General features: G+C 39.4%; 1 protein-coding gene across 1 annotated transcript in view; it reads left to right on the top strand.

Annotated features, from left to right (window-relative positions):
- LOC131060202 (CLP protease regulatory subunit CLPX1, mitochondrial) overlaps positions 1 to 12,620 on the top strand; it is a 249,427-nt gene that overhangs the window by 178,836 nt on the left and 57,971 nt on the right. The gene's annotated exons all lie outside the window — the stretch shown is intronic.

Raw genomic sequence — 12,620 nt, forward strand, 5'->3', positions numbered from 1 at the left:
CCGATAGTCACTTGTTGCGCCATGAGCGTTCCAAGGGGTTTGATACCATGTTGATCCACTCCCAGTAAGTTGAAGGTTGACGGCCATAAAGTCGGCTTGCCAAGTTGCTTCCAGGTTTCTTCCAGAAGCACATTCACTCCGGACCCGCCGTTGACAATAGTGTCAGTCAAAATGGTGCCAAGTATTCCCATTTCTACCACCGCCGGGTGCTGGCCACTGTATAGTGTCAGAACCAATGGGTCTGTAGGTGTTCCGCCGGAAACATCCGTATTCCGGGTCGCCTGACTGTGCGGAGTTACTTGCACCATACGTAGGAGTGCCGTACGTAATTGCGGCATTGTTTCCAGGAGGTCCTTCATCTTCACAGGTACTTCAATCTGTAGCATTTGCTTCAGGATATTTTCCTCGGCCTCAGAGCGGAAAGTACTTGCCGCTTCCTGGGTGTTCCCTTGTGCCAACATTTCCTTCGCTACTTCAGCCTTCGCCTCCAGCGTCCGCTGCTTATCCGTGCGGGGGTCCGGGTATGTGGCCTTCTTTGCCTGTGACCGTATGATTGCCAATACCCGTTCCTCCGTCCTGTCAATGTTGAGCAGGTTCACTCCAGACTTTGGGCAAGTTCCATCATTGTGGTCTCCAGGCCCACACCATTTGCATAGTTTTTGTGGAGTTTCTTCTGAGGTGCATTCCCTGGCAAAGTGGCCCCATTGATTGCAGGCTCGGCACTGGATCATTGGCCGTCCCTTTGCATCATATTGGATCCGGCTCCTATTATTATTATTGGTCTTCCCCCCTCGCCGGTTGTTCCGGTATCCGCCCGATGATGCACTATTGTTGGCGGTTTGCGAAGTTCCCACGGCCGGCTACTCTTGCGTGAAGAGAACTTGTTGGCTCCTGGTTTTCATATTGTAGGGACATTCCTTTGTCAAATGTCCCGCAATCTGACAAATGTCGCAGAAAGCCTTCTTGGGGTAGGACCCCTTGGTGTGTCTGTCACTCCTACAGTCGGTACACCACACGTCGTTTTCTTCAGTCTTACTTGTACTCCCCTTCATGGCTTTGAATTCTTTCAGCATTCGTTCCAAGTCCTTTTGGAGAGCGTGCACCTTTTTACTCGATTCGCCACCGTTGCTACTTTCCCCGTCAGAGTCTTCATCATCGTCAGATGAGTATTTATTACTTTTCTTCTTTGATGTTTTGTATTCGCTCTCTAGGTCCATCGCCCTATTATAGGCGTCGTCATATGATGTCGAGGGTACAATTTTCATCTTTTTTCGTAGGGAGGATTTCAATCCTTCAACGAACCATCGTTTTTTCAATCCCTCTGTTGGTTGGCTTTCCATTTTACCCAACAATTCCTTTAGCCTCCTACTGTATGCCCGTACTGTCTCCTTGGTACCTTGTTTGGTACTGTATATCTCCGTTACAATTTCATTGTCATCACGGAGCAACCGAAACTCCTTCGTGAATTCCTTCTGTAGATTGGCCCACGTGGCCACTTTTTGCTTGTCCACATCGGAGTGCCAATCTATGGCAACTCCATGTAATGTGGCTGGGAACTGCTGTACCCAGTCATCCTGGTCTGTCACTCCGTTGGCGGACCAAATGGTTTCACATGTACGACAGTGCCGTAAGGGGTCTTCCTTGCCATCCCCTGTGAACTTTGGCAATTTTTGTTTACTCGCCATCCCGGGTCGTCTTCCTGGGGGTGGCTGTGCCTGTGTTTGTGGCCCTGCGTTGCTTCCTCCGGCGGCGCCGGTGGTGTGTCCTGCGTGGGCAACTGGAGGTACGGTGTTTTGCCTGTCGTGTGTGGCACCTACACCCGTACGGTTGCCCTCCCCTTAGCTCTCACCCGCGCCCACTCCTAGTTCCCGTTGGTGATCTTCACTCCGTGGTGTAAGGGATAAGTTTCTAAACTGATCCCGAGTCTCCTCGACTAGATTTCGCCGTAACCTTGTTTCTTCCAGAAACTCTTCGTGGCTCTGTGCCCTACGGTGCTCTGGCGATGCGTAGAAATTTCCGTCGGCTTCTGCACCCTCCGTGACACCTCCTTGGTTCCCCTCGGGCCACCCTTCGGCAAGTTGCCTCAACCTCCGTCTACGTTCTACTTGCTGCTCCAGAATCAAGGCCCTCTACGCGGCCTCTCACTCGTCCGTTTTTGCTTTTTTATTTCTATCTTTATTCAATAGGTTGGGCATTAATTGTCGCACATTTCCATAACTCACAATACATAAATCAAAACTCGTCTTTATTAATTCATTTCCTCAAATACAACTCATGCCAATGACACTTTTATTTGAATATAAAAAGTTCAAGGTTCAATTCCTTCTTGGCCTGGCGCCATCCCGTTCCGCTTCCCGTCGGCTGCTTTCTTCGTAGTGTTGAAGGATTTGTTGGCGTCGCTCTTCTTGGGCAATCTCCTCCAGGCGAGCTTGTTGTGCCAGCGATGCCTGTGCAAGCAACCGGGGGAGGTGGTTCATCAACCGGTTTACTGCTGGGCTAACCTCCAGTGCTGTCCACCCGACACTTGGTGGGATTTCCGCCTCCGCCGCCTCTCGTCGGACGTAGGTCTGGATGGCTACCTGGAGCAAAATTGAAAATTCTCTCGTTGCCGTGTCTTCTCCTGTGTAAAGTTCTGTTCGTGCGTTGTCGGCCTCTGGGTTTATTTCACCAACGGGTAGGCCCATCGTGTCCGTGCGCCATCTGCGTCTTCTGTTCCCGAGTACGTCTAGGCAGCGGCGCCAAATGTTTGCCCTCTCGGGTGAATAACTTAAACCATAAAGCACGTAATACAGAATAATAACGCCGTAGATATCAGACAAGTATAAGAGATGTTATTCCATTCATAATAAATGTGTTGCAAGTTACATTCTGAAGTATATAAAGATACTGAGGGGGTGCGAGCGCCAACCGTCGCACCGCAACTGCCACCCCTTAGTTGCCAACTAACCAAAACAATTACACATAATTAACTAGTCGTATTTTGTATACGATAATGCCGCTAACAGGTGACAACTTGGATGCACAATTATTTCACATAGTTTAATGAATGGAAGGGACCATCCTCTCATCAATTTTTTAGTAGCATCAAATTGTGAGTTGATTTACTTTAAGTTACTTGATGCCTCCAACAAAGTAAAGAATGTATAAGATTTGAGCTTGATGTTGGAGGAGCTTGTGTTAGAGGTGGGCAAACAAAATGTTGTGCAAATTGTTATTAACAATCCAAGTATATATGTGGTGATTGGAAGATCTCTTCAAGAGAGACATTTGACACTCTTTTGGACCCTTTGTGCCGCTCAGTGTGTTGACCTTCTTTTGGAGGATATAGGAAAAATTGATTTGGTGAGACCATTTGTAGAAGATGCAAGGAACATGACAAAAAATATTTATAAACACCTTAGGGCTCTCAACTTGATAAGAGATAACACGAAGGGGAAAGAGTTTGTGTGACAAAATCTCACAAGGTGTGGAACAAATTTTTTAACATTGTAAAACTTTTTTAGTTCATTTGCATTCTTGAGGTAGATGTTTATGAGTCAAGTATGCTAATACTCAAACATATTCAAAGGAGGCTGATGGAGAGAGGACCACAAAGATAGTTTTTGATGATGCCTTTGCCAAGAGAAGTATAGAGTTTGTCAAGGTAACTTCAAACTTCAATTTAAATTTTAAATTGAAACCTTCATTTTGAAAATATAAAAGATCATTTTTTTTGTAACTTTAATTTGTTTGTACTTTGTAGGTATCGAAGTTGCTAGTGAGGTTTTGTGCTTGGTGGATGGGGAACAAAATCCAATGGGATAAATTTGTGAGGCCATGGATAAGGTTGAAGAGGCCATCCAAAAGTGTTACAAGGGGGATGTAAGGTTTACCCACATTTGGGAGATCATTGATCAAAGGTGGAACAACCAACTCCTTAAATCAATTCATATAGTGGAGTACTACCTCAACCCTAAGCTTTTCTCTAATATCTTAACGGATGCTAATGAGGTGGTTAAGGATGGCCTCTTAACATGAATAGAGAGGATGACATCCCAAGTTGAGGTGAGAGTCATTATCATTTTGAGAGTTGTAGAATCATAAGCAAACTAGGGTAAGACTCTTTTCTTGGCCTCTAGCTATTTCAAGAAGATTCACTTAAACATTAGGTAAGAAATACCAAAGTCATCTTACATGTTACAAATTACAATTATTGATAAGATATTGCTTGGTTACAAACTCTTGAATATTGTATTAGTAGGTTCTTGGTGGGAAGATTGGAATGGATGCATCACAAAACTCCAAAAGCTGCCCAAATTTTTGTGTCAACCTTGTAGTGCTTTTAACTATGAGTGAAATTGGAGTTTATTTAACGCGATTCACATGAACAAGCGGAATAATACGACTAAAGAAATGTCATGTCCCCTTTTTTGTGTTAAGATAAATTAATATATTAGTTAAGTTGGGCCCTATAAGCCCTAATTTTTGGGCAACTTAATAATACTATTATAATTAAAATATATATTTTTTAAACACTACTATTAAAATATAAGTATATCTAAATATTTAAAATAAAAAATTTAAACTTAAGTATTTTGAAATACTTAGAGACAAATTTAGGACCCAAGGGCCCAATTCAAAAAGGTATATCAAGGAGGTGTCTATCTTCATTTTGATCATGTTGTGACGTTTTCACGCATCGCCCCATTGCAAATGGGGGTTGCCTCTTTTTTGTTTTTTAGGTTAGGGTTTTGGCGTCTTAGCATTTTGGTGCCTGGTCTGTAGCCTCAAAAATGAGTCAAGTTTTGTGAAATTCAGAGGAGTCATCAAAGTCAAAAAAGTGAAGGAATGGTGGAAAGAGTGTTTTGATGCTACGGATGGGCTTAGATAGGTCGAAGGAGTAGAAATGCAATTTCTCGGGGTCAGTTTTGACAACTTCCTATTTTTAGAAATTTTTGCTTTTTTGCTTTCTTCTAAATTTAGAAAGTTTTGTTTTTGGAATTTTGGGGCCAATCTAGGAACCTTCTTTTTTGTTCAACTTTGTTTTTCTAAAAATAGAAGTTGTTTTTTCCTTTTTTCAGGATTAGGGATGGTTTCAAGGTCACGAAGAGTGTCTAATCAGAAGAATTCATCCAAAACAAATTAAGTACGAAATAATTTCGAATCTAGAGGAAAATTTCTAAAAAGCCATGTTGAATATCATGAGGAGATGGTTAAGTCTGGAATCAAAATCAAGAAATTTATTGTTCAAATCATGAAGGTCACTTGGAAAGAGGAAAATTTTCAATTAAAGATCAAGGCATGGTGAAAATTTCTTAAGACATCATAAAGTCTGCCCATGCCATGATGAAATCTTCCTTGGCATCAAGTAGAGTCCGCTCAAGGCATGGTGAAAACTTCTCAACCACATGACAAGTCCGCCTTAGGTAGCATGAAAAGTTCCCTTTGAGTGAGCAAAGTCTGCCTAGGAATGGGTGAGAAAGAACGATTGAGTGTTGGCACTTTGAAAAGATTCTGAAATTTTGGTTTAAGTATTGGTAATTGGAAGAAGGAAAAGTTTGAAATTGTGGTTAAGTATGGTAGGTTTCCAAAGCACCTAGCAAATTTGCCCTACCTCATGACAAAGCACCTCAACCTTGTGGCAAGGGGTAAAGTTCCTTATGACACCGTCAAGTCTGCCTATGCCATGATGAAATCTTCCTTGTATTCACACCAAGTCCGCCCAAGAATACATCAAAAGTTTCCTATGAGCATGTTAAGTCCGCCCTACCATGAGGAATGAATTCCTAATCAAGTGTGAAGTTCGTCCAAGGGAGTGTGTTAGGGAAATTATTAAGTGTTGGATGAGCATGGCAACATCATGAAAATTTATATCAAGAGGCAAAGTCCGCTCTATGCTAAGGAAATGTTCCTCAACATCAAGCAAAGTCCGCCCTATGCTAGGGGAATCTTCCTCAAGAGCAAGCAAAGCCCCCCCCCCCCCCCCCCCCTTGGTAATGTTCCCAAACTCAAGGCAAAGTCCGCCTAGGCACATAGAAATGATCCTCAAGCCATGATGAAGTCCGCTCTTGTAGGCAAAAGGAAAGTTTTGAAAAACAAAGAAAAGGAAAAAGCAATTAAAGCAAGAAGAAATTCGCCTAGAGGTCAAAGTGTGAAATTTGGGGTGGATTAAATGGATTAAAGAAAAAAGTGAAATTCAAAAAGAAGCCCACCCAAGTTGAAGGAAAATAAATTGTTGATAGGTGGATTTAAATCAATTAAAACAAAGTTAAAAGCATGAAGAAAACTTGCTCAAGCATTGAGAGGAGTTGAAAAAGGAAATAAAGCAAAGAAAAATAAAGCACAAGGAAAGAAATTCACCTAAGTCATAAAGTTTGAAGTTTTGGCAAAATAAAAAAGGAAATAAAGCAAGGTGAAATTTGCCCAAGGAAGGCTTCTAGAAGGAAGCAAAGAGGAATTGCCAATAAGTTTCAAAACACAAAAGCGAAGCAAAAAGGAAAAAAGTGAAATAAAACAAAGGTTGAGCTCTTTATAAGCACAAGCATCAGCATTCATTCATTTACAAGTTGCTTCTGAGAGTTCAAAATTGGAGATCAAGAAAGAATTTCTTTCAAGTTGCAAGGTAGATTCTTAAAGTGAATTTCAAGTGCAAGACGATCCAAGGAAGAATTCAGGCCAAGTTGGAAGCAATTCGTTTTTTGGAATTTCTTCAATATGTTCAAGTTTATAAAATTTCTAAGGAGGATTTTCAGACTTTCAAGTTCAAATTGCACTTCGAGACTTCCTTCTTTCAGTCTAAAAATTCATATTCTCAGACTTGCACATGATTTCCCACCTCAAATTATTCAAGGAATAGTGTTGCTTTTTGTGTTTTTTACAATTTCGAAGGAAGAACATTTCAAATCAGACCCAATTTCGCATTTTCCAAATTTTTCTTAAGTCTGATTCCCAATTCTAATTTCTTAAGTCTTATTTAATATTTTATATCAGACTTGACTGAGTCTGATTTTCTCTCTGATTTCTGGAAATTCATTGGTAAATCAGAAATATCCTTCATAATTCCCTCAAAGTAAACATCAAACTCTTTGTTTTAGCCTAGAAAATTTTCATGATTTTTAGGTGGTAGAAGTCAACTCAGGAAGGGATTCCAAAAAGGTGAAGATTAAACAAAGGAACTAGTTGGAAAGATGATTCCACAATGCATGGAAGGACAACATTCACACTTCAAGGTGGAATCCAAAGATGAATGGAACAAAGAAGGACTTACACTCCATCAAGACATTGAAGAAGATTAAGTCATAGAAGGATGAAAGGCTCTACATTGACCTTGGATTTCTTTTGGAAATCCAAAATCAAAAGAAAGAACTTGTCAATATGGAGGATTGTTCAAGAAGCACAAGATCAAAGTGAAGATGAGGATTAGTTCGAACATAAAGAAAACTTTAGAGTGATGGCAAACAAAATATTCCACACCAAGGAGCGATAAGTTCAATGAAGAAAATGCTCTAATCATCTTGAATTTCCTTCAGAAATCCAAGAGTAAGTTGTCAACACTTCTTCATGATGGGGAATCAAATCTGCAAGGCAAGTTGAGGTGGCATCCCAGTCATCAATCAACCAATCCAAGGATTCCAAGTCAGACATGTCCAGGTGCAATGAATCAAACTCAACAAGTGGAAGATATTATATGGATCCTATTTTCTGATTGGTTATTCAAAGTATTATAATTTTCTCATTGGCCAAATAGAGATTTTTGCAATTAACCCTAATTAGGGCCAATTTGGGTTGTTGCTTTGTAATAAGGGTGCCTATATAAACCTGTTATGCGTATTGCACACCCATCCCCGTCTTGGACAGGGACCCTCGTAGTTGCAGTTTGCTCGGTTAAGAGGAGAGGATCGACCTTTCAAAGGCTGAATAGGATGTTGAGTAATTCCCTATGAAGCTCGATAGGAATGGTCGGGAGATGACCAAGGGCGAAGTTCGACCTTTGTGACCATTTTGCAAACCTAGACTAAAACCTAAACTCGACACTTTCTCACATTCTACATGAAATTAAAGCTAGAACAAGTTTGTTCATAAATCCTGAATTTCATCACGACACTCTCATCAAGCAAAATCGCCAGTCCAAGCCGAACGGCCTCTAAGGCCAAAAGCCTCTCAAAACCAGCCTAAAAGGTCGAAATACGTTAAAGTTCCCAAAAACGGCTAGTGAGCCGAAAATGTCAAAGGGGGGCATTTTAACTAAAGATCGCGTTATTCCTCATGTTGGTCGAAAACCAAAAAATCGAGCCATTTCATTTGCAAGTGCCGAGTTTCTTCTAAGGGCAAACAAGGAGGAGTCAGTCGAAATCGGCCTACATGGCCATAATAGACGAAATCACGAATTCTTTCACAGTAGGCCGAAAACAAAATTTCCAAATCTCGCATTTTCTTTAGAATCCCTGAAATCACTAAGAGCTCACAAATCGGCCTTTAAGGCCGAAATGAGAAATCGCGAATCCTCCAAGATGCCCGAAAAATCACGAGTTCGTAATAAGAGGAAATCGCACATTCTGACCAGTTTGCCAGAAAATCACTTAAAGGCTCTCGAAAATCGCTCTCTAGGCCGAGAATAGAGCTTCGAAAATTGTGCCAAAGTCGGCTTTTATGCCGAAAAAGCTTCTGGAGTTCAAGTTCGCAATATTGTCATTTGAGCCGAAAATGACTTAGGGTTTCCAAATTTGCAAAATGACGATGTAGCCCGAAAATGGGAAGTAAAAACTAAAGTCGCTCGATATCACCTCATTAGCCGAAAAGATTAAAAGCCTCTAAATCGCCCAAAAAGGCTTCATAGCCCGAAAATGGAAAAGGAAATCGCTAATTCCCTCTCATTTGCCCGAAAATTTCAAAATGCCTCCCTCTCAAAACCGTGAAAATACCCGACTTTCCTCAATAAGCCTAAAAAAATAGAACAAAGTTAAAATTGCGATATAAGCTAATAGGCCAAAAACTCCAAGGATTCCAAATTCGCGCATTTTAGCTTATTTGAGCGAAAATGACCAAAAAACCAAAACTCGTAAAATAACCTCTAGGGCCGTAAAACACAGAGGCCATTTGACCCGAAAGTAGAATGAAGAGAAAATCAGCTAATATGCCAAAAATAACAAAGGGGGACATTTCGAAGCGACTTAAACTCTCAATATCTTCATCTAAGCCGAAAACCAAATTCTCAAGGTAGATCTCACATTTCGGCCAAAGGTCCCGAAATTCATGAAGGACGTTTTAACTGGGATTCAAAATCTTGCAAAAGGCCTCTACGGCCCGAAATTCACAATGAGCAAACATTGTGATTTTAAATAAACCTTGAATTTCACCTGTTGAACCCGAATTGCCAAAAGGGAGGTTAAAACTTAAAAGGTAAATCTTTCAAAACCTCCAGTATGCCCAAAATTCCAGGACTTAAGTGATTAAAGGGTAAAATCACACGAAATTGAAAGGGTGGTGTTAAAATGGAAAGCGTTCGAAATTAAACTTAAAATCTCGCAGTTCACCTCTCAAGCCTAAATTTTGTCCAAGTTGGAGAGCAAATTAAGACGAAGGCTCAAAATTCGCGTTTGAAGAATGTTGTCTGCATTTTTGTTTTAAAAAATGAAGGACCATTACATGAAATTTTTACTCTATGGCACACTTCCAGAGGCAAAATTTCGACTAATCCTTGGACTAGCTTAATCCTCAGTCCATCCTCGAACTATGTTTCGAATTTCGTCGCATTTTGGGTTCGTTTGCTATGTCTTTCCTTCAATTTCGGGTTTTAAAATCCCGATTGCAAGTGGAGAATTTTCCTTGAACTGCAAGTTTTAATGATTTCTATTGTTTTGGTCTTTGTAGGGAAATTTTTAGCTTATTACATGTGCACTTTATTAAAAAATGAAAACTTGTAATTTGTTTTAAATTTCCCCTATACTGTTTTTATTGTTTCTTTGGTTTTTTTTAGTTAAAATAGGGGTTTTTTGGTTAAGTTACAAGTAAACTTGTAATTCTTTCAAAAACCCCTACTTTAATGGTTTTACATGTAATAAGGATTTTAAACCCCTATTACATGTGTGGAAGTAAGTTATAACTTGTTGTAGGGGTTTTATTTCCCCTTTACAAGTGCATAAAACTTGCATCTCTCTCCAAAAATCCCGATTTTGCCTTGTAAGTGAAAAAGTGACAATTTAAAACTTGCAGTGTCTCCAAAAACCTGATTTTGCTCATAAAGTGCATTTTTGACATTTTAAACTTGCTATTTGGCGAAAAAATCCCGATTTTGCCCAACATGTTGAAAAAGTGAAATTTTAAACTTGTTATATCTTCTAAAAAACCCCATTTTCATTGTTTCAATGCATTTCGAACTTGTTATTGGTTCCAAAAAACCCGAATTGCAAGGAAAAACGTTTTTTTTAAGGATTTTAATCAAATTTTTGTGGAGATTTTTTGGGAGATAGAAGGCGTTTTGGATTCCTCCCTATTTTTATGCATTTTGAAACTCTTCTCATGCCATTTGGTGGATTTGTTTGCTGGTTTGAAGGCGTTTTAACAACAAAAAACGTTTTTGAAAATGTCATGTTTTACTTCTTCAAATGCCACAAATCATACCTCTCCTAAGTCGTTTTGGCTTCTTTCATCTAGGCGTGGAGATTGGAGCTTTGTTTGATTCATTTTTCATGCATTTGCTGCCACGTTTTTCAATTTTGGGCATTTTTTCAAAAACGTGGCTAGGGTTTTGGAATGCGGTTAATTTCTTTTTAAGAGTTCTCCTTCCTTCTTTCAAAGATTAATCATCTTGTTGAAGAGGCATTTTCAGATTGGAGCAAGGTAAGATTTCTTTTCTTCTTGTTCAATTTTTCTTGTTTTCAAATATGTTGGTTCTTCCCCAAAAAAATCGGTTTTGTGAGAGAGATTTTCCCCTTTGTAAAGCAATTTTAGAATTGAATTGTTCTTCCCCATTTTCCTTCTTTACTTGTATTCGGGATTTTAAATCCCGATTACAAGTTGGATAAAAATCATTGTTCTTCCCTTACTGATAAATGATTTAACCATCTTTTGTTGAAATTCCAAGTTGCAAAGATGAAAAATACACATTCTTTCAAAATCGGGTTTTTAGAACCGGATTACATGTTGAAAGTTCTTCCCATTTTCTTGAAGACGATCTTCCCAAAATCTTTTCATATTCATTTTCATCATCCGTACATACCATTTCATCCACTCATTTCACACCTTCATTCATTTTCCCCATTTAAAAGTCTACTTGTGGTCAGCCATCCAGAACCCGAAATTGGTCCAAAATGCACTCAAAAAACACTTGTAAATGAGTTCTAAAGGTCCAATTACAAGTGCAAACTTGTGTTTACCCATTACACATATGAAGTAGCATGTTTGTTCCCCACAATTGCAAGTTAATGCTCTTGTTTATCCCACACATGTAATGCAGGTTCCAAAACCCGAAATTCACTTGTGAGCCCATTTTTGCATCAATTTATCTCTTCCCTTGTCAGTCCGGTTTGCACACAAGATCTACCAAATCAATGGATTAAGGCATGGGCCTTATTTTGCAAGCAGATTTCAAGATTGGAGGATGATACAAAGAAGAGATACAATAACAATTCATGGTTGAGAGCATAGAATGCTTTCAAGACAAATATGGTCATGACATGAAAAGAGGAAGACAACCCTTTCCCTCCTGGAAAGATAGTACTACCCCAAGCAAGAAGACAAGGATGCAAGTTCCCGTTCCGGTTCAAGATGTCTTTACCAATCCAGAATACTTCAACTTCTAGCATCTTGAAGCGACATGAAGATCATCACAGACAAAGGATGATGCAGTTAGAGTCGTGTCTTTAGACACATGGAATAGTTTTAGTTATGCATTTGTAATTTTGTTTTGACAAGTTAATGTAAAAAATAACTTTGTAATTTCAAGTTAACTCATTACTTGCACTTTTGTAATTACATGTAAGGCAACTACAAGTTGTGTTCAGTTAGGACTGTAGTTGGAATAAGTCTTAGCTAGTTATTGAAGTCTTAGTTAGTTATTGAATAAGTCTTGGTGGTTGAGAGAATCTCTCAAGTTAGTTAGGATCCTCCCACCTTTTTCTCAAGGCTCCTCTTCTATAAATACTTGAGGGGTCTATTGTAATCTTTATCTTTTGGAAAGCAAGTAAAAACTCTGCCAAATTTACAACAAAGAAGTCTTTGAGCTTTCATGTGTAAAACCAAGAATTGAAAGGAATAGAAGGAAATTGCTCAAGCTTTGAGTCTTTGTGCTACATTCTTGAGTTAGTGTTCTATATTATCTTTCTTGCAAATGTTCCTAAAGAGCTTAATCACATCTGATTTGCAGTCTTTGTGCTGCAAGTAGTTGAGTTTAATATAGATTAAAATAAATATTTTGTTGAGAGAAGCTGCAAGTCTTTGTGCTTTCACTTGTTCTTAGGAGAATTTAGGAGTAGATTTTGTGGGAAATAGCTGTGAGTCTTTGAGTTTACACTACTTCTCATTGTTTTAAAGAAGAAAAGAATAGTGTTCTTCAGTCTTTGAGCTGTCATAACTTGTTCTTTATAGCATTAATATAGAAAAGGGTAGATAGGACTTCACATAATCAAGTCTTTGAGCTTAAT

The sequence above is a fragment of the Cryptomeria japonica genome, chromosome 3 (assembly GCF_030272615.1).
Source record: "Cryptomeria japonica chromosome 3, Sugi_1.0, whole genome shotgun sequence".
In the NCBI taxonomy this organism is placed as follows: Eukaryota; Viridiplantae; Streptophyta; class Pinopsida; order Cupressales; family Cupressaceae; genus Cryptomeria; species Cryptomeria japonica.